Source organism: Canis aureus, chromosome 14, assembly GCF_053574225.1.
Source record: "Canis aureus isolate CA01 chromosome 14, VMU_Caureus_v.1.0, whole genome shotgun sequence".
Classification (NCBI taxonomy): Eukaryota; Metazoa; Chordata; class Mammalia; order Carnivora; family Canidae; genus Canis; species Canis aureus.
In genome coordinates, this window is record NC_135624.1 from 31,320,077 (window position 1) to 31,343,815 (window position 23,739).

Sequence of the window (23,739 nt, forward strand, 5' to 3'; positions counted from 1 at the left end):
GAGAGAAGCAGAGACATAGGCAGAGGGAGAAGCAGGCTCCATGCAGGGTGCCTGATGTGGGACTCGATCCCGGGTCTCCAGGATCATGACCTAGGCTGAAGGCGGCACTAAACCGCTGAGCCACCCAGGCTGCCCGTAAATAAATCTGAAAAAAAAAAAAAAAAAAGAGTGAGATTCTGGAAATCCAAAATGCTCCTAACATTTTGAAGGTAGAATAAATGGCATTTTGTTTTATAATTATTCTTACTGAGATGTGCACAGCAACTCTGTATAACATTGTAGTATTGCAATCGTCATATTATTTTGTCTGCATTTGTCTAATGATCATTTCTCCTCCTCTATTTTGAGCTCCTTGAGGACAGAGAATATGTTGCTTTAATCTTTGTAGCCTTAGAGCTTTGTAGCCCACAGTACTTCAATATTGATCTGAACTCATCTCACTAAACTTTCACCCATTGATTGTTTTCCACCCTTGAGGGCTACACACAAGCCTGATTTTCCTTCCACATAAGAGTCCTTTACACAATTGAAACCATTTCTTCCCTGCCATTCTGCACACATATAAAATTCTTGCAGTGAATGGAGGTGAGTGTCGAATAGGTTTGAAGACCTTAATGGAATTGGATTGACTTTTGAGGGCCATCGTCCCATCCCACCAAGGAGACCACAATATGTCCCTTGCCTATTGCCCAATAAAGAGAAACATTTCAGTAGGCTGGGTTAAGCAAGAATCAGAATGAAGAAAGACAATTGCCCTATGGAAAACCCTGATTCTTCTTCCCAGTTAGGGCTCCCTTCTTTCTGTGAGTAAACAAGCAGTCTTATATTCTTCAAGGAAGGTTCTCTGCCTCAGATGTAGCCCTGGGTCCGGGGACTCTGCATCATGCCCCATGGAAATGGGAGTTTAGCTAAAGGAGCTTCAGAGGGAGCCACCAGAATAGAAACCCAGGCTGGCTTTTTCTATTTCTCCCCTGTTCCTTCCTCACTTCCTCAAAGAGGAGAAGAGGATAGTTCTTACAGCTTCACTGTAAAGTCTTGATCGCTATAGCTCTCTGTAGTTTATGAAGTACTTTGACATGAATTAAGTCACTGAATATACACAGAGATTTGCAAGATTTTTTTTTTTTGCAGTTTAGAAGCATTAATTTAATAAAGATGTGTGGTATTTCTTGTTGCTATACACAGGACGCATGTACTTCCAATGCTAAGCCCATACCACCCGTGAGACATGACACCTCCCTTCCAGTCATTCCATTCCTTCCTCTGGCCTTTAGGTTCTCCTTCATTGTTGTATTGATCACTGCTAACATAGAGAAGAAGGCTACATAATCATTTATGAAGGTTCTTTACTTGCAGTTTTGCTAAACTCCAACAGTTGTTTTATTGTTTTGAACTTCCAATATATAAAATTTTCTGTGCCTATTAAAAAAAATATGGCATTTTTTCCTTATATGGAGAAATTTTAAAAATTTTAAAATTTAAACATTCCCCAACACTGCTATCCACTTAGTACTATGTTTTAAGCATTTTCTACCCTGGTAGTCACATGAAGTGACATTTGATTCATACTCCCCCATCTCTCTCTCTCTCTCTTTAATTTTATTAAGATTCAATGTATTGACATATAATGTATTATTGGTTTCAGAGGCAGAGGTCAGTGATTCATCAGTCTTATATAACACCCAGTACCCATTACACCATGTGCCCTTCTTAATGTCCAACACCCAGTTACCCTATTACCTCAACCACCCACCCCTTCAGCCACCTTCAGTTTGTTCCCTATGATTATGAGTCTCTTATGGTTTGTCTCCCTCTCTGATTTTGTCTTGTTTTATTTTTCCTCTCTTCCTCTATGATTTTCTGTTTTGTTTCTTAAATTCCACGTATGAGTAAGGTCATATGATAACTGTCTTTCTCTGATTGACTTATTTTGCTTAGCGTGAAAGATAAATTTTATTATCTCCATTCAATTTGTTGAAGACACAAACACTTTACAAGGTCATAAGGAGTTACTTTGGATGGTTTTCTTGTTATCTGACCTTGGAGCACAGGGAGAAGTTGAGCACTGCACTCAGATTCTGGAAGAGCAAGAAAGGCTTTGGTGAAGAAAAATCAGGGCCAAGACTAGTCAGTATATGATGATATTTGTGAGAAAAGAAAGAAGTCTGGTCACTGCCCATGATCATCCTAAATTCAAATCCATAAACATATTGAATAGGACTCTGGGAAGCTCTTATGAGCATGTGGGCTCTGCATTCAGGAAATTTCATTGGGATTATTTGAATTTTAATGTTAATTGTATTAGTCTCCATAAGAAATATATGAAGACCTCATAATTCTTCCCAATAATTTTTCTTCAGCTATCTGCTGCTTTTCAGAGGCCTTCAACATTAGGTATTTGTTGGACACCTTTCTTAACGTTCTTTGAGTATTCGGCGCATATGCAAATATAGGATATATAAATACAATAGAATTTAATAACTGTGAGTGTTTAATTGGTGACTAATTCCATAAAGCAAAATAAAATCACAATTAAATTACTTCCTTCAAGCCCTGAGCAGCTCTTACTTTCTGAATGTAGGTACCTTCTGAACCCTCACCATGTTGTTTTAATATATAAAATTGCATTCCCCTACATGTTTTCATTACCTATATTCCCAATCCCCCTGATCTGACACGTCTTCTTATATTCTCATAATATATACCCTCCTATAACATACTAAATATAGAAGAAAGTTTTCCTGTTCATTGTCTATTATTTCAAAAATGTAAAATCTGGAGGTCAGACTACTGTCTCTTTTGTTGACTGATGTACTCAAGCACTTAGAACAATACCTAGCACATGATAGGAATTCAGCTTTTTGCTATATTTAATGGAAAGATCATTATTATCTGTAATGTGTCAGGCACTGTGACAAGTGATGATGACAATAAGAAGATGAAGAAATGGAGAAGGTTGTATTCACCAAAGGAAGACACTAAACATAGAGTTTGGATTGCAAAATGTTTAGTAAGAATTAAAATGTGTCAAAGGAAGATGGAGAAAGCAGGATTTAGCAGAGAAAGAAGGTACACTTCAATGCAGATCCAGTAAAACCTCAGCAAGGTATCCAGTGCAAATTTTGCCCATCTGAGTTGTCTCCTGGCCAAGCCAAAACTGCCCAAGACATTTAGCCTGTCTTGATCAGTCTCTAGATGCATTCTATACAAGGCTGCAAGTCCTTTCTTGAAGAGAGATCTTGGAAGTACATCTTCTTGTCTACCACAGGAATGCATAATCGTGGTCCTCAAATAGACACAATTAACAATAATCTTTTTTTTAAATTATTTATCTATTCATGAGACACACATACACAGAGAGAGAGAGAGAGACAGACAGACAGACAGACAGAGGGAGAAGCAGGCTCCATGCAAGAAGCCCAACGTGGGACTCGATCCCGGGTCTCCAGATTCAGGCCCTGGGCTGAAGGCAGTGCTAAACTGCTGAGCCACCCAGGCTGCCCAACAATAATCTTTTTTGAGGTGAGGGGGGCTTCCTAAATATCTCTTGTCAATCACTCATTCACCAAATGCTTATTGAGATATCACCATGTGGCAGGTATGTGCCAGGCACTTGGGATACAAAGGTAAAACATGACAAATCTAGACCTTGCCTTAGCTTGAAGTTGAGGAGGGCTTATAAATGTAAACATTCAATTATGGTGCAATATCACATGGAAGGGAAAGCTGACCAGATTCTTGTACAAGCATAACAGAATACCACGTAGTACATGTTTAGTGGAAGTCATATACTTCTGCTACTCAAAGTGTGCTTCACAGACCAGCTAGCAGTGGTAGCATCACCTGGGAGCATCCTTGATTTTCAAGGCAGAAGACAAGACTTCTGAAGATGTCACACCAGAAATTATGTACTTTGGCCCAAAATAATACAGCTCACCTCTGATCACACCTAATCAGCCAAAGCTAGGCACATGGCCTGGCCTAAGTACAAGTAGATAGGTAAGTGTAATCCTCCGAAAGGCCAGGGAGGACTGAGCAACCAAATAGGAGTGAATAGTAGAAATCTCTACTATAGCAAGTCTTAGAGCATCCCTAATAAATTTAAGCTTGCAGTAAATGTGATTTGTCAGATAAGCATCTTCAAGAGCTGTAGTATCAGCTTACATTTATTTAGTCTTTCAAGCTCTTAAGTCTTTTTATATACACCATGGATTAAATTTCCCCAAAACTCTCTGAGGAAGACAATATCCAACAAAAATCCAATATCTTCACTAACCTATGAGCTCCTTAGAGGCAGGAACTGTCTTTCTTGGGCCTCCTCCTGGCACAGCCTTCAGCTCTTAGTAGGTACCCATTAAGTGAGTCTGGGTCCTTCATCACATGGAAAAGAGACTTGTAGCAGCTAAGTGACTTCTCCAGACTCACAAAATCCATAGGTAGATAGACTAGGACTTGAGCCAAGCCACCTAACCCCGAGTCGTCTGTCCTCACTGTCTCTGTGACATTGTTCAGGGAGATTTCTGGCCACATCTTAATTGAAATGTATGCTGCCTTTCACCAGGGCCAAGATTAAAGCATCTATCAAGCATTCAGACCCGCCTGAGATGTGGGAGGCTGGGCCACTCAGGCAGGATAATGATTGCCATCTTTAGCGAGGCATCTGGAAGCAAAGACATGGTGCAGGACTCCAAGGGTGCTGGACCCTTTTGGTCATGCACTGATGGGTGACCCCTGCTGAGAGGCAGCAGATGTGCCGAGATACCAGGACTGCTGACTTCATCTGTCAATTGCCCAGTACCACTGGGTAGCTTTCCTACTGTGATGTTGTTTGTGTGTTTGTTACTCCTCAGGAGCAACTTTAGCTGAACATAACAGCTTGGGGGAAAAAGTCCTGAAGAACAGAAGCTTCAGCTTAATCACCTATTGACTAACTCACACTGGTGATGGAAGCAGGGTAACACCATTAGAGGCACAAGAGAATGAATGTCTGTCAATTTTGCCAAACCATCTGGAAACCAAAACAATTGCTCTAGTGGCTAGCTGTAGCAGGGTCATTTTCTGCAGGCTTCAATCTACCACTTGGCTTTGAAAATTTTCCAAGTCTCTCCATGAAAGGAATTCTCAACTCTTGAGTCTAACCTGGGGTAAATTTGTTCTGGAGCTATGAACTGCCTTATGCTCATTCATCTCCCAGTCAGAGCTCAACATGGATGGCAGGGCACCCTAATAGATCCAATACTGGTTCTAACCTCAGAGATCATCACAGAAAACAAACTGCATCAAGTGCAATTCGGTTCAGTTATACATACTAGAAAAGCCCCAAAGAACAAAGGTTTATTTATTTATTTTTAAAGATTTTATTTATTTATTTATTCATAAGAGACAGACAGATATATATATATATATATATATATATATATAGAGAGAGAGAGAGAGAGAGAGAGAGAGAGAGAGAATGGGAGAGAGAAGCAGAGACAAAGGCAAAGGGAGAAGCAGGCTCCATGCAAGGAGCCTGATGTGGGACTCAATCCCAGGACTCCAGGATCATCCCCTGGGCCAAAGGCAGGCGCTAAACCACTGAGCCACCCTAGGATCCCACTATCCCACTTTAAGTCCCCATCATCAGCAATGGTTCGCAACACTGCTTTGTGACAGTCATTTGCAGATATACAGGCCAGTCCCCTCAATCCTCACCAACAATTGGAATGATGAGCTTTTTGAATTTTACCCATGATAAAACATGTAGTGTTTTTACTGTCATTTTAGTTCCATTTCCCTATTGACTTGATTTGAGTATCTTTTCATTTGTTTATCAACTACTCATGCTTCTTTTTGAAGTGTGTGTTCATATCTTCTGCCAACTTTTTAAATGTGACTCTCATTTTTATACAGCTGCAAGCAGTGTTATGTACCTTGGACAAAATTCCTCTGTCAGGTTTATATATTGAAAATATTTTCACCATTCTGTAAGTATATATTATAAATATCTCCTTCATTCTAGCCTTATTATTTTTTAATGAAAATTGAATTTCTTTACTAAGACTGATAAGGATTAAATTTTCTTAATAATAGAGCATGATTTTTTACCTGAGCATTTTATTTTGAGATAATTGTAGATTTACATTTAGTTATAAATTACACATATATGAAGCCTCATAAATGTGTCCTACAACTCGCTAAGTCATTAATTAAAACTCTTTTTTTGTCTTTGTGTTTCCTTTTGGATAGTCTTTATTGCTATGTTTTTCAATTTCATTAATATATTCTTCTGCAATATTAGACTACGTCCATTATATTTTTCATTTCAAACACTGATAATTTTCATCTCCATAAAGTTCAACTTGTTTTTTTTTCTATCTTCTATGACTGACTCTAGTTAACTTTTTCTATAAGTGGCATGCAGTAATAATAACTGTTTTGATGTTCCTGTTTGTTAATTTTAATATTTACATCAATCCTAGGTTAGTTGAAAAGGATTTATTTTTCCCCTGACACAGACCATATTTTTGTGCTTTTCTTTGCATGACTCACAATTTTTATTGGATGCCAAACATTGTGAATTTCACCTTTTTAGTGCTGGGTATATTTTAATTGGGCTTTGTTTTGATCTGCATCTAAATTGCTTCAAATATTTCACCCTTTCAAATCTTTCTTTGAAATGTGTTAAATGGTATCAGAGCAATGCTCAATCTACTACTTATTCTCAGCATGAATATAAGACCCATTTCTTCCAATCCTAGTAGTGGGCAAAGTCCCTATGCCAGCCCCACCTGTGCATTGGATACTTCCCTCTAATCCTTCCAGTTAGCCTATTCTTTGACCTCACATAGTTTTTTCACATGTGTGCACACATCACTAATCTGTTGAAAATGGGGAGGACTCTGCAAATCTTCAGAGTTCTCTCTCTTAGTTATTCTCTTCTGTGAATTCTCTATGTATGCATGTGTACACATACAGATCTGCTTACTATATATATCATATACATATACACACATCCAGCTACATATATACGTATATAGTTTTATCTTTTCTGTCTGGTTTTTGGTTGTTGCAGGCTGAAGAGTAAATCCATTTCCTAATTTATTTAGGACAGGCAATTTCGAGCTGTGTTGAAAGCAGTCACCCCTACCTTTTTCTCTGGTGTTGGGGACAACCATTCGGCATGTTAGTTATAGGTTTCTCATACACACTCTTTATGAGATTAAAATGACTACCCTTTGTGCACCACTGCTCTGAAGTTCATAAATGCATCTTTATATCATCACGGTCCGGCTTCACATAACATCCCACTACTTCATGCATCATGTAAGAACCAACACTGGGTGCTTACATTTACTCTGTTGTCCTTGTGCTATTTGCTTCCACCTATTTTACAAAGCTCATAATACATTGTCATTTTTTACTTCCACATTAAATTACATTTTATATGGTTGATGCCTTACTCACACCATATTTAGCATTTCCAGCACTCTTAATTCTTTACACGCAACAACTTTCTTCTATTTTCTTTTCCCTCTATCCTGAAGGACTTTGTGGCAGCCCTTTTTCACACCTTTCTTTTAGGAAACAACCCAGATCCAATGCACTAGGAATCCTTATTCTCTGTCTTCTAAATATTGGTAGAACCCTAGCTCTTCTCATATTTTCCAATGTGAATACACTAATATAAGCTGTTATGTTCTTATGTATTAAACATTGCCACAGTCACTAATTGGTCTCTCTGCTTCTGCAATTATCTCCCTGCTGTCCAGTCTCAGCACACCAGCTATAACCATCCTTTTAAGATGTGAGTTAATTCCTATGCACTCTATGTGCCAAACTCTACACTGTCTCTGTTCCATTCGGACTAAATTCTAATGGCCGACAATGCCCTGCACATCCCACACCCTGTGACCTCTCTGATTACGTTTTCCTGTTCCTCTCTCCCCTCTCTCTGTAAGTATGCAACATGGTTTGTCCTGTTGGGGAAGGCTTGGCAGTTTGCTACAAAGCTAAATATCCACAGACTATACAACTTCATCCCACTCTGGGGTATTTAAACAAGAGAAGTGAGGGGCACCGGTTGTTCAGTCAGTTAAATGTCTGCCTTTGGTTCAGGTCATGATCTCAGGATGCTAGGATTGAGCACCACATAAGTCTCTGTGCTCAGTGAGGAGTCTGCTTCTCCCTCTCTCTCTCTGCCCTTCCCCCTGCCTCCGGCGGCTTGTGCTCTCTCTCTCTCTCAAACAAATAAAAGCTTTTAAAAAATAAGAGATAAAAACTTTTATTCATACAAAAACTTTTATGTCACTATTTACAATGGCTTTGTTATTAATAGTTCCAAATTGGAAACACTCAAATGGCCTTCAACTGATGAATGGATGAAAAACTGTGGTACATCCACATGGTGGAAGGAAAGAATGACATGCAGCAGTGTGGAGGGTACGTAAATGTATTATGCTAAGTGAAAGAAACCAGACTTAAAGTTCACATACTGTACATTCCATTTGTAGGACCTCTGGGCCAGTGTGGTGGCGTTGACTGCAGAGGGATGCATGGAGGATTTTGGGGGGTAATAGACATGTTCTATATCTTTATATCTCGATTTTGGTAAGGCTTACAAGACTACGCTTTTCTCAAAACTTGGCTAACACCAGAAAAAGGAAATTACTGCATGAAAATTATACCTTTGTTTAAAAAATGAGGTAAAAACATACTCAAATATTCCATGAAATTTGTATAGAATAAATGATAGAAATATGAATATACATAATTACAGACTTTGAACTAGTGGAGAACTTAACAGTGGATTTAGCAATGCGTAGGTTGCAGACACTAACATTAATTAGCTCCTCCTAACCATTATAGTACAGCAAGGATGCATTGTTAATTAATGCTAGAATCACGTGGCCATGATATTTCCAATTTTTCTATTGTGTGGAGTTCACATATATTCATGTCAAAAATTCTAAAATTGCTTCTATCTCAGGAATATTTATTGTTATGTAAATATCCCAGCTTGTGTTTTATAAAATCTTAAATTGTGGACCTTTTTAAGTATCATAAAGGTTAATGAGATACCTGAATCAGCTGGATTCAACTTATATTTTTAGTCACCTCCTGTCTTCCAGTGGGATTCAAATGGACCAGCTGCAGCTCTGTTAAAATGAGGCCTGCACGGCACTTGTTTTTATAAAGGAGTTGGCAACTTTGAAAAAAAAATAAGGTACAGCTTGACACTGTCTTTCTTTTATCCATCCTAGAGTGACAAGAGCTAGCTCTGTCTTATCTTATAAGAAATACAGGTTTTTTTTATTTTTTCCATCATCTGTTCTCCCTAGAGGAGCATAAAAACCATTCCACCCTGTGTATTTATGATATGTAGAACACTTGGCTCAAAAACTGTTCTTTTTATAAAATTATTTTCCCTGGAGGGGTCGCTTATCCATCTAGTGCCCTACTGGGGGTGGGGTTCCCTGGTGTAGGTGTCCTTCCATATAAAAACTTGGGGGGATTCTCAGAGCTGAAGATGCTATGATGCCCGCAGAGGATTTGTTGAGGATGACTGTGATCACAATTGGAAACAAATATGCTATGTTTATCAATTGTAGTAATCCTTAAGGGCACACATGATATTCGACTGGGAATGAAGAAACTGGACCTGATGAAGAGCAGGCCCTAGGGCCAGATTACTTGAATCCCTGTACTTTCACTTACTGGTTGTGTAAGTTTGGGAAAATTACTTAAAATCTCTTGGTGCCTTGATTCCTCATTTGTCAAGACTGTTGACACACACTCCCAATTACTCACTTTGGGAATAGTTAAACAAGCATAGGTTGACAAGTGACTATATTTATAGTATGAAAGTATGGAGCTAATGATCTATTTTGAGAAGGACTATAGCTAATTTACAATGTAGCTTAATGTAAGTACTACTCTGAGTACTAAAATGGCCCTTAGGTTTGCTGCTCTCAGTAGCACTTTAGACCTTGTATCTAACTATCTTCAAGAATTCTGTTTGTTCACTTCTCCACTACATAGTTACCCAGGGAAACAGCACAGATTTCTCTGAGTAAGAATTGGGACAGAGCTCACTATGCATGTGTTTAGTGGCATGAAAAGATCCTTTCTCAAGAAGATCGGTTTCCCTCTCAATCAATGGGCTATAGTACCACAAACTGAGCTTGATCTGGGACCTGGATGTGATTTTGATTTTGTGATGTGGTTCTGTGATTTTCCATTCTGGTGGCTGATGTAAGCCTTTTGCTCACCAGATCTAATTTCTTCTTTCTAGTTTTAGAAATTAAGCAATACCTTAGGTCTGCATCTGCTGCCCTCCCAGAAGATTATGATATATTAGCCATAGCCACAGATTTGGTCAACACACCATTATTGCTGCTCTACACATGCCTCCCATTATATCTACTTTGCTTATGATGGTTAAGTCTTAAAACCTGGACTCTACTAGTCCAGAATCCTATCATCTCTGAGATATCCATGGGTTCAATTCCATGGCCTGTAGAAGAGAGTCTATCTTAAAGGTTCTAACAGTTCTCTCTCACCAGTGCATTCTTTATTGTCTTAATGGGAAAGGTGTGCTCTGGTCTTCCAGGAAATATAGTCAAGTGATGGATTCTCAGACTGCATAATGAGCAAATCCACTCTATCATTCTAGCCTCTTGAAACCTCCCCAGTACTTCTTCAAGAGTACATGAACGGAATTTTAAAACTTCTACTTTGACTAATAAGTCTAGGCTTTGGAGCCACCCATAATATTACTAGAGATAGTTTGAGATGTTCTTCCCAGAACACCAAATCCCAAACAATACCTTAGTGCCACATTGTCAATGAATTATTGCTTTTCTAGCATGATATTCCATGTTCTTGGATATAGAATCCTCAAATCTACTCCTATATGAACTCCTTCTTTTCTTGCAGGTATCTATTAGCCAACTCTTGCAATTCTTTTGAGATATGGACTGTTTTTTTTTTTTTTTTTCTGGTTAAGAGACTGCTATTTCCTTATTGACCTGTGCTGAGCCTAAGCTCTGGGTGTTTCCTTATATGCAGTACAGAGTGGTTGCATTGGGCACTGTAAAAAATAAGCATTATCTTGCAATACACAGCCCTGTAGTGGAAGAGACAGAAATCTCTTTAAAACTGTGGGGGCACTTGGATGGCTCAGTCAGCTAAAGTTAAATTTCTGAATCTTGATTTCAGCTCAGGTCATGATCTCAGGGGCATGAGATTGATCCTGCCTGAGACTCAGAACTCAGAGTCTGCTTGTCCCTCTTCCTCTCCTCCTCCTCCTGCTCACTCTCTCTCTTCATCTTTCTCTCTCTCCCTCTCTCTCAAATACATAAATCTTTTTAAAAACCTGCCATAATGGCCTTCTGATTTTCATAGCAACCATGACGTCAGTAATTAACTATATTAAACTTGTCCTTTTCTGCTTGCTCTAATGCTGGCAAAAGGAGGCACCACAATGTACAATTCTTTAATAACCATTCCTCTTATATAGATTAATACCGAACCTACCTGATTCTGTAATGACTTAATCTCAACCTACGCTTTATCATGTAATCTACAGATGAGCATTTTGATAATTGTGATACTATTATCTGCCAAAGATTATTAATACTGCACCTAACTGCAACAATGGGTTTCCTATTGCTTCTAGAGAGTCAATCTCAGTACCAAATCTCAACCTTTAGGTCTGCTTTCCAGGACAACTCCTCAGTTTCCCTAGAAAATAGCCTAAATCAAAGCTCAAATGTTGATGGCTTATTAGGAGATATAATTCCAACTGAACAAGAGTAGGAGAAAAGGAAGTAAAAGCAGGAAAGAGATTCATGTTGATGAGTTATAGAGCCAACTATACATCCAGAAAAACACATATCCAGCTGCTGTTGTGTAGGGGGCATCTAGTTAGGCTCTCACTGGGAGGGACAGAAGAGCTGATGTGTTGGCTGTCTCCCATCTTCTCTCTGTTTTGGTCAAATTTCACTAAATGAGACAATGATTTCATTGCACTTTCTGCATTTCATCATCTAACACTTCACGGAAGCTGTTCAGAATATCGTATCTCATGCCCTGTAGTATGACATCTCACCCAAGACTAGAGGGGTAGGGAGATCCAAAGGGTCCATGGTCAAATCCAGAGGACCTCAGGGCCGTAGTTATTATGGCTCCAGTTATGATGTGTATGATGAAGTGCTCATCCTGGGAGTCAAGCAGAACTCAGCTGATTACTCCTTACTTATATTTTTTCTTCCTAATGCTTTTCATGTAGCTGGTTTTTTATACAATTACATCAGGAATGGAAGAAATAAAGTGGAAAGTCAGTCATACAACATTTAAAAGGCTAAATCTGATGTTGAAGAGCAGATTTGGGTCAAATAACAAGAAAAAGCCTGACCTTCAGCAAATCCCTGGTTTAAGGAGACATTTAATAGAACTCCTGTTCTAACAAGTGTTCTTTTAATTAAAGTAATATATCTCTTATTTAAGTGACAGGTGTTTAAAACTGTTATTTGGTTTTTGCTAACCTATAGAAATTGGATCCCATGACCTGGTGGTTAACTATTAAGACACATCCACATTTTCCAGAAGCCAGATACTAGGAGTTGGCAAAAAGAGGCTCATGCTTTTGCATAGAGACCTAATTGTTTAAAAAAAAAAAAAAAAAAAAAAGGATAAACCTGAAAGGAGTCGAATTGAGTGGCATAATAATTTCTTGTTCTGATTATTCAATGTAGGCCTCCATGTCTGTCTGTCTATCTATCCATTCATCTATCATCTTTCGTTATGCCTGTCTTTATACATGCACATACATATGAATGAATATACATATTGTCTTTCTTTTGGTTAACCTTTCATATTCATGGTCAAATGCTTAGTTGGGGGAAAGGGAGATTTAATTAAGAATGCTTAAGACATCTAAAAGAAATTGTAGCTTTAAAATACAAGCAGTTAGACATCATTAAGGGAACGAGAGCCTTAAGGATTAGCATCTATTACCAAGTATTCTTGTGACACATACAGAAAAACAACCTGCTACCATGAAGCTACTCTGAAAAGAACAGTAGATCAAAGTGACACCCGGTATTCATTTTTTGACAAGCAGCTAGGGTTTGGAAAGCACATCAGGGTACATATTAATATCTAGATGGAAAAAGGAATATGTGACAGCATTCTAAGTGCTTGACAAAACCAGAGTGAGGGAAAATATTATAATATAACAATATAAATCAACCACGATTCAGTTAACTCTTACCCTATATCAGGCATAAGTTTAAACACTATACGTACAGTATCTCCTTTGATCATTCACTGCATCTTTAAGTGTAGATATCATCATTTTACCAAATGAAAGTGAATTTTAGAGTTTTAAAAATTAATCCCCTGGAGACAGTATTTGAATTCAGATCTGTGTGCTTAACGGTTTTCTCCTGGGTGCAGGATATTCTACGCTTACAATCTCAGCAATGTTCTCAGCCACACTTTGCTCAGTGAGGAGAACACTGGGTCTCAGTGAAGAGAAGAGGTTTTTCTCACCCACAGAGTTAGTAACTGACAGAGGCCACTACAGCCACAAGCAACCTCTTTCCAAGTCTCCAACCTTACCACTGCGCCGTGGTGTTTTCTAATTCTCAAACAATGTAGCTTGTTTAGCTTTGTAAATTCTGTCCATGGCTTCTTTCCATCTCACAGCTCATTTGCTTTAGAAAAATACATGTGCATGAGAGATTATAGTTAGATAACTATTAGCCAGGAGTCCCAGTGATGACTCACACTCATTTAAAGACACCCTACTTATTCTCCAGCCCTAAAAACTATCAGTGCTCTGCCCAGTTTATAGGCAAGGAGAATTTTTAATCTCTCAAGCATTTCTGAATTCAAATGGAAGAGTAAAAAGTCCAGCTGTTATTTTGCCTTGCAATATCAACTTCAATGTTTCAAAAAAAACAAAAACAAAAAATGGCTATCTGAACCGGAAGGCAGCAGTATAAAAGGCAAGCTGTGCTTTCCTGATTCCTTGCAAGAGTTTGTCCCCAAGTGTTAGCCCCCAACAAAAACTGGGAGGATGCTGATAAAAGGATCAACTATCGTTTCTGCTTAAAGAGCTGTTTGCAATGAAAGCATCAAACTGGGTCACCAAGAAAACCAATGCAGATTTGTATGTTTTAATGATGTTACCCAATGCTGGTGATAATGTGGCAAAGTGAGGTTTTCTTTTTTTAATCAATTATTGGTTGGTATAACCCTTTTGGAAATCAATTTGCAAGACATAGAAAGGGGGTTCAAAATGTTTTCGTCTGTTCATACAGGAATTCCATTCAGAAATCCTTCTAACGGGGGTGCCTGGGTGAACTCAATCTGTTAGGCATCAGACTCTTGATCTCAGCCCAAGTCTTGATCTCAGGGTCATGAGTTCAAGCCCCATGTTGGGCTCCATGCTGGGAGTGGAGCCTACTTGAAAGAAAGAAAGAGAGAGAGACAGAGACAGAGACAGAGACAGAGAGAAAGAAAGAAATCCCTCTTAAAGAACTGATCCCAAATAGAAAGCTTCATGTGCTAAAATACTGTCCAGTTGTCACAGGGTGTTGGTGTTGTGTTTTATGGACAGATGTTAACAGAAAATGACAAAAGTTATAAGTTCTTTTATAGAGTTAAAAGGTATAATTTAGGACAAAAATTGTCCAGCAGAGCCAAATTAGAGGAGCTTGTTCTTCTGGCCTTGCCAAGGCCCACAGAGGTGCTTACCCACAAATTGTGGCTGAGGACAGTGTTGGGCTCTTTGAAATCATCCGTTTGCCATTCTTCCAAGACCTGGCCAGGGGATCGGGAATATTACTGATTCCTACCAGCCATCCTAGAGACTAGTGAAAAGGTTCTCTGCTCCCCAGGAGAAAGTGGCTGGGTAACACTCTAGCACATGAGTGATGTTTGTGGCAAAACTGAGAGCATCAAATGTAAATTTTCCTCAAAATATCCACTACAGCTAATTTATAAATCTAAACAGTTCCTGTTACATGGAATGGAGAGTTACAGGTTCAAAGATATGAATTCACTAATGCTAATCATATTTAACCTACAAAAATGGCAGTGCTGTTGGGTTCAATCTAATAAATAATGATGTGTGCATTCAACAGAAATGTATATAACCACTAAAAGCGATGTGTATGAAGATTTCATAAGCAGGGGCGCCTAGCTGGATCACTTGGGAGAGCCTGGGACTCTCGATCTCAGGATTGTGAGTTCAAGCCCCATGGTTGGATGTACTTTAAAAAGAGAGAGAGAGAGAGATTTCGTAAGTGCCATAGAAAGTGCTTTTATTATCATATTAAGTTAAAAAGTGGGTAGAAATATTACAAATAACAGATGGTCTCAAGCTTGTAAATAAGGTTGCAAAGGAAAAACCTTGAAAATAAATGCGTCTTTCCAGCCTTCTACTCTCCCTTCCTCTCTCCACATCCTCAAAAACTAAAACAAAAACAAACTAAAAAACACTGAACTGAGAACTGGTCCTCCTGGCTTTTAGCTTCAGTTGTGCCATCAACCATCTGGAGTTATTTGGAGGAAGACCCTTTCAAGACCTGTCCATGCTTGGGCTCACTGGCCCATCTGTCAAATAAGAGAGGGGTCCTACGTGACATCTTAGGGCCCCAGAGCACCAGTATTTCATTCAAAAAGTCAATATAACTTGAACACGATTTTCTCTATTTTGGTAAACTATGACTTTGTTAGGTCAAAAGACGAAAAACAGGGCTTGTTAAAAGTTAGAGAATCCATGGCAAATAGAAACTGGTGCACGGCTATCCTCCCAAGGCAATTTCCCAGTCAGGTTGATCAGCCTATTTTGTTACTCAATTTAAAAAGAAGTTCTTTAATTAAGTCATTTGAAATTGCTTAGTTTAATTGGATTCTTGATTCTCAGTGAGGCAGAAAGCCAGTAGATTTTCTTAGATGGCAACATATCAAGAGTTGGGAGTGGGTTGTTTTTGTTTTGGACATGAAAACTGTTTCTTAACTGTTTTTCTTCTTATTTTCTTGATATTTTGGTGTTACGAACAGAATCTGAGATAATTGGGTATATTCCAAACAGAGTTCAAGGCCTTTAGCAGAAAAAAGGTCACCCAAAAATATGTCATACACTTTATAAAACAAGCACTTTAGAGTTTTAAAATAAGAATTTTGTTTAAATTGCAAAACAACAGATACAGGAAGACTTTGTTAGGAATGGCCACTTCAAATGTTCAATTTGAAATAGGTTTTAATATACAATTTTTCCTTGACATGTTCAAATATCATGAGAATTTGTATTACCTTCCTCCTGAGTCTCTGTTCCAAAAATAGAGTGGAAATTGAACAATTTATGCTTTCCTATCTATCTTGCTTATAATGGAAGATAGAAAATCAAACACCATCAATCCTGGAATACAATGTTGACATTAACCATCATCAAAATCAATTCTCTCACATTTTGAAGAAAATTTAAAATCGATATATAGAGTTGTACAGAATTTGTTATTTTAACTAATATTTAAGTCACATTGTTTACACAGTGAATGCTATGTTGGACTCTGGTACTCAACAGTGAACTCACAAGCCAGCAGGCAAAATAGATTTTGACAAAAGAATTGCAACAGTGATTGTCATCAAGTGTGTGCGTGATATTATGGTCATCTCTGCTGGTCCAGAGGAAGAACAGGGCTATCTAGAACATTTACCTGAAGATGTGACCTTTCAGCTGAAAAAAGAGGAGCTAATGGAAAGAATTTGAGTCTTGTTCTCTCACACAAGGCCTATGAGAGACACATAGAATGTTGAGTTGGGGGATGCCTGTGTGGCTTAGTGGTTGAGTGCCTGCCTTCAGCTCAGAGTGTGACCCTGGGGTCCTGGGATCCAGTCCCACATTGGGCTCCCTGCAGGGAGTCTGCTTGTCCCTCTGACTGTGTCTCTGCCTCTCTCTCTCTGTGTCTTTCATGAGTAAATAAGTAAAATCTTAAAAAAAAAAAAAAAAAGAATATTGAGTTGGGAAGGAATTTAAGGTTCAATTAGTCTAATGTTCTGATTTACTCCTGATGCAGAATAGCATGAGTACTGCTGTCAAAGCAGCAGATTTTCATACTCAGGCTCTGCTACTTAATGGCCAGGCAATAAGGGGGATCAGTGGGACAGCTCCTTAACTTCCCTGGGCCAATTCTAGTTAGCTATGGCCTCACTCTACCATCACCACTGGCTCAAATTGTTTTCCACTTTGCATGTATCAGGCACTGTGCTGAGCCTTTTCTATTACCTCACTGAACTTAGCAACCTTGAGTGGTGGGCAGCAGCCACATCACGCAGATGAGGAGCAGCCACTGCTCATCACACCTGAATAAGAGACCCCAGGCAAGAACCACCCAACAAATCATAGAACACCCACAGAAATGTGAGAAAGAACAATAAATTGATACATGTAGCCACTAAGTTTTAGAGCAATGTACTAGTAGGCGACCAACTGATCCTTTTATGCCTGGGATTAAAGGTTCTTGTAGGACAGAGGGGCTCTCAGTGCTAAAAACCTGGATGGTTTCAGGCAAACCAGAGTTAAAACTCTAAAGCTGCAGGTTTAAGAGTCTCTAAAGCTGCAGGTTCAAGAGTCTTAGGTTCAAGAGATACACACAAGAAAGATCATGAAAATCATGGTTCAATTATGCCTCAGAGTTTCATTAAGATTGTTTAAACAATGGGACTCACCAGAAACCCGCATGCCTCTGCTTCTGAAAATTTACAAGGTAGTGCTTGTATGGTCCTCTTTTAATTGTGATTATTACCCTCAGTCTCTGAGAAAGCTCCAGGAGCAGGCTGTGACTATAGTTCTATCTGCAGTTGTACAGAAAATGCCAGGAACAAAGACCTCCGACTCTCTCCAGTCACTGTGGCCTCCCAGAAAAACCTGCTGATTAAAATCCCTCCACCATTGTGGTGGAGTATATAAGAAATAAGCCACTGGATTAAATCCTTTCAGGTTTGAGATGGTTTAATGGCCACAGATCTAAATAGCTTTCCAAATATCTCTTGGTCTCTCTGGATCCCTGATAAAAATCTTTGAATGTCAAAGCTCTTCCCCTCCCTGTTCTAACCCTACTTGCAAGTCACCATCAGTTTTAATCCCTCCATGTTGCAGAATCAATGGAAGTTCCATCTGTAAACGTGTCAATAACAGTACCCGCATCACTATATTTTCAACTTACATAATTATTGATTTCTTATGATTACCATATGGACTCTTGAGGATGACTAAATAATAGATAATATTTATAAGCATTTCCTATGCTCTAGGAACCTAAGTATCTTACATAACTTAAATTATCTTATTTATCCTTCACAAGAACCTTATGGAGTAAGTACAGTCAATTTCTGTTATTCATGGTAGTTATGTTCTAGAAAGTTGATTCTAATTATTCATAGCAGATGTTACTGTCTGCATTAGTGAACATTCAGCTGCTGTTTTTAGGGGAAATACAGGATTAGGATTTGGTTTCGAAATTAGGATTAGGGGAGCTCCAGGCTGGCTTAGTCAGTTGTTGGCCTTTGGCTCAGGTCATGATCCCAGGGTCCTGGGTTTGAGCCCCATGTCGAGCAGGGAGCCTGCTTCTCCCTCTCTCACTCCCCCTGTTTGTGTCCTCTCTCTCTCTGCTCGCTCTCTCTCATTCTCTCTCTGTGAAATAAATAAATAAAATCTTTTTAAAAAATTAAAGAGGGACTCCTGGGTAGCTCAGCAGTCAAGCATCTGCCTTCGGCCCAGGGCGTGATCCTGGAGTCCCAGGATCAAGTCCCATATCGGGCTCCCTGCATGGAGCCTGCTTCTCTCTCTGCCTATGTCTCTGCTTCTCTCTGTGTGTCTCTCATGAACAAATAAATAGAATCTTTAAAAAAAGAAAGAAAGAAATTAGGATTAGATTCCTGGGAGCTTCTGATTACAACATTTTTGCCAACAGATCAACACTAACCTTGTTTTATGTATGGCTCTGTTGAAAGATACCTTATTTAATATATGTGGTTGACTTATTAACATTGAACTCACTGTCAACATCATTGAAATTCATAACTGAAGCATGTCTAACATGCTTAATTCCTCCAGAAGGCACATCACAGCATTCTTGAGCTCAGGAGCAGTAGTTAGTGCTTCAGCACCACACTGGAGGGTATTTTAAATTGAATTCACTAACAAAAAGCTCATAAATGCAAAAAACATGGCACTGTCTAGACCACAGAAAGGACATTTGTTCACAGTATGAGAGCTGAAAAAGTGGATAGAGCATTGCCTTGTTCAACGTCAGCTGGGAACATGCACATCAGGGGACAAATATGTGTACCTCACTGCACATGCCGTGAATGATGGTGAGTGCACCACAAGTATGGATTTGGAGCCTATGAATAAACTTGAGCAAGTAGGTGAATTTGCAAATATGAAATCTAGGAGCAATGAGGATTGGCTGTATAGTTATGCTCATGACCCACCTTCTACAGGGAAACACAGAGCAGTTAACTAATTTTCTCAAGGTTATACTGCTCACAAATAATAGAGTCAGGATTCAAACTCCAACACCCTGACTCCAGAGCTAAGCTCTTAACCACTATCTATCTCCCATGATACAGTACTTCCTATTGAATGACATTCATTTCAATCAGCGATAATGAGATATAACAAAGAAATGTAAAATCTCAGTGGCTTACAACAACAGACACTGATTTATCTTGCCACCAGATTTGTAGGTTGGCTGGGATTCTGCTGACCTCATTTAGGCTCAGCTGGGCTTACTTCAGGCTGAAGTTTGGGTTCAGGTCTGCTTCAAACTCCATTCTACTTGAATAAGTGCCTACTCAGAGCTTGTTCTTATGAAAAACAGCAGAAACACAATAGGCCAAAGTGTTCAACACAATGTATTTAATGCAAACACATTTAAGGCTTGGCCCATAAGTCCATTAACATTCAAAGCAAGTTACATGGCCACGCCGAAAGAATATGGTTTTATCCACTCTAGTCACAGATTCCACAAGGTCACACGACACAGGGTGCAGATGTATAATGCTAACAAAGAAAGGAGTAAAGACTAGAAAACAATGATTGACTTTTAAACAGAGTTAGATCAAAAAGCATGGCCCTTTGGCCAAGGCCCTCCTCTTTTCTTTTTTTTTTTTTTTATTGAATGTAATTAACATACAGTGTTATATTGGTTTCAGGTGTACAATGCAATTATTTGGCAACTCTATACATTACTTAGAACATCATGATGAATGTTCTCTTAATCCCCATCACTTACTTCACCCAAGCTCCATCCACCTCCCCTTTGATAACCAGCAGTGTTCTCTGTATTTAAGAGTCTGTTCTGTGTTTGTTCATTCATTTGCTTTGTTTCTTAAATTCCACATATGAGTAAAATCATATAGTATTTGTCTTTACCTGACTTATTTCACCTAGTATTTTACTCTTTATATCCATTCATCCTGTTGCAAATGGTTACAATCTCATTCTTTTTTATGGATAAGCAAATATGATTGTGTGTGTGTCAGTATAGTACATCTTTGTCCATTCATCTATAAATGGGCTGCTTCCATATCTTGGCTATTGTAAATAATGCTACAATAAACACAGGGGAGCATATATCCTTTTGAATTAGTGTTTTAATTTTCTTTGGGTTCTTTTAGAAAGACAAGTATTCATCTAAACCCCTTACCTCAAGCTGAAGAACCACACTCACTCGCCTGATTCGTTTTGTTTCCCAACTGGGATGGGATTCCTCTTGCCCAGAAGATGATCTAGGCAGTGGTATCTTGAATTTCAATTAAAAAAAAAAAAAGGAAAGATCCTGCAAATATGGTGTCAACTGGACAGAATTGGAAAATCTAAGTATAGTGCCGAAGTTAAGAATAACAGGCTGTCCACATAGAATTGACAATTCAAGAGTCAAAGACAATGCCCTAAGAAAATTGTGAACTGACTAGCCCCTGCCTGTAGTAACTGTATAGAAGCTTCCTGGGACATGGGTTGCTGTATGCACACAAGCTTAAGGAAATTAGCTGAAAGTTGACCACTCAGGCACCTAGCCCTTTGGCCTGTGCCAGTCAATTCCCCTTCTTTCTACCCTCTCCTGCCTTTCAGGAAACACTTATTGGCCCCTTTCTGTCACCTGACTCTTACCTGACTACAGCTGCCTGGACTTCGAACTCAGCATTCCACCTGCTTCATTGCATCAGATACCCCATTCCTGGCTCTTTTATGATCTGATACCTTCTAGGTTGAATCTTAGTCTTCTTTTCTCCTTTAGGACTTGTATTATGTTCTCCTCCTAGTAAGTTGAGGAAAACCTATCTGTATAGTCTTTCATTAATTATTAAACCTGTTACTGTGTGAGCCAGTTAAAACTTGATTTCTTTCATTTGGTTGGTGTTCCTCATTTACCTTGCAACTAGCACTAGGCCAGAGGGGGCAAGATCTGACATGATTTTAAGATCTCTTCAAATGACTCCTCTGTGTGGCATTCTGACTAAGTGAAAATCCACTGGATGAGGAGTTCAGAGATCTGGGATCTTAGAGTTCATGCTTCACCATTAACTTAATTAATGACTTTGAGTAAATTATTACTCTGCTCCTCTGCAAACAGGTTGGTAGTACCCAATCAGCTCTTTCTCTTTTTTTCCTTTGCTAGTTTCTGTTTTTAAATTCAATTATTTAATTTAAATTCAATTAATTAACATATAGTGTATTATTAGTTTCAGAGGTAGAGTTTAGTGATTCATCAGTTGCATTTAACACCCAGTGTTCATTCCATCAAGACCCTCCTTAATGCCCATCACCCAGTTACCCCATGCCCCCACCTACCTCCCTTCTAGCAACCCTCAGTTTGTTTCCTATAGTTAAGATTATCTTGTGGTTTGTCTTCTCTGATTTCATCTTATTTTATTTTTCTCCCCTTCCCCTATGATCCTCTGTTTTGTTTCTTAATTGTCATATATGAGTGAAATCATACGATAATTCTCTCTCTCTCTGATTGACTTATTTAGTTTAGCATAATACCTTCTAGTTCCATCCACATCATCACAAATGGTAAGATTTCAATTTTTGATAGCTGAGTAATATTCTATCGTGTGTAAGTAGACCACATCTTCTCTATCCAATCAGCTCTTCTTAAGTTTCTTTGGTTGCCAAATACATTTAAAAAAATAAAATCTAAGAAGGAAGGTATGAAATGATAAAAGCTGAGCTGTTCTAATTTCATAATGGATGTTGGCCAGGGGTAGAAGGGAATGGGGGAGAATCTGCTAGAGCTCCAGCCTCTCCACTCCAGCCTCTCTTGCCTGTGTGGTCTGAGGTACCTCTTCAGGATGCTGAAGGCTTCCCAGAGTGCAATTTAGAAACTAGTAGATAAGGCAGTGTCTTAAATCTAGTTTGGGTCTGTATTTCTTTGAATCTTTATTTTCTCTTGAATTATGTATTATATCCCAACTCTTGTAACATTAAATAAAAATTCTAAATATCATTTATTTTCATTTCAGTCCACCAACACAAAAGAATTAAATGAATTATCGGCTGGGTTTTTGCATTCATGATGCCACTCGATAGCCCATGGGACTTGGGTCAAGTCACTCATGCTCCATGTTCTCATCTGTAAAGTAAGGGTCTCAGGTTAGAGTATCTCTAAAGTGCCTTATACCTTCCTCGTTCTAGATTTCAAGCCTTTCTAACCAATCCTTCCCCATCTCTTAGCAGCTCATTTGATAACACTCGTGTGAAACGACAAATTATGGTGTAATGAGTAGGCGGGAAGTGTGTGCCCTCACTGCCCTACACAACGAGCCTGTTTGTAAATATGCAAACTTCACATCTCTATGAGGCCCCATTTGTCTTCTGGCATTTCCGATGAGTAAAACGACTCCAAACCAATTTGGAACAGGCAAAATATGTTATCATGAGATATTTGTTTTCTCAAATGATTGTACTCACAAAGTCTCTCTTTCTCCCTCCCTCCCTCTCTTTAGGTCTGTTCTTTCTGAATAATTACCAGAAAGCTGCAGCTCTGGGATGACACAGATTCTAAACCCACCAAGATGGAGAGCTAATGCACACAGACCACATCACAGAGGAAAAGGAATGATTGTGGAGGACACACAGGAGAAAGGCAAGAAAGATCATGATCAACAGAAACCAAACTCTCCTTCCCTCTTCCCCTTCATCGAACTTTCAAGCCAAAATACCACAGTAGCAGCTCCAGATGGAGACAGAGTGGCCTGTTTGCCATCTGCAGAGATAGAACAGCCCAGCAAAGCTGCCATTTAAAGGTGAAAGTCCTCAGAAATAGAGCTGAATAACATGTCAGAATTGAGGGATGTGGTACAGACCCTGTGTGGAGACTGGGGCTGCCACTCTGTGGGCAGACTTGAGTGAAAGTGAAATCCTCTGACAACCAGAAAAGAAGTGTGGGGCTTCTTTGGGGCAGGAAATAGAAGACTTGAAGTGAAAATCCCACATTACTGAGGAGGAGGTGGAAGGGAACCAACTACACTTGCCCTGCAGCATTTGGAGATTTTATGGCCCTGAACATAGACATCACCCACTGAAGCCTGGAAATCCCCATTCGGAGAGGCATCTGTTGCATAATTTTAAAAGATTAGGACCGATTCAGAAAGCCAGCCGGGAAAATGCTGCTGAGCGTTGTAATTCTTGAGATTCTGTGATCAGGATCATCCTCCAGGGAATAAGGAGAAGCA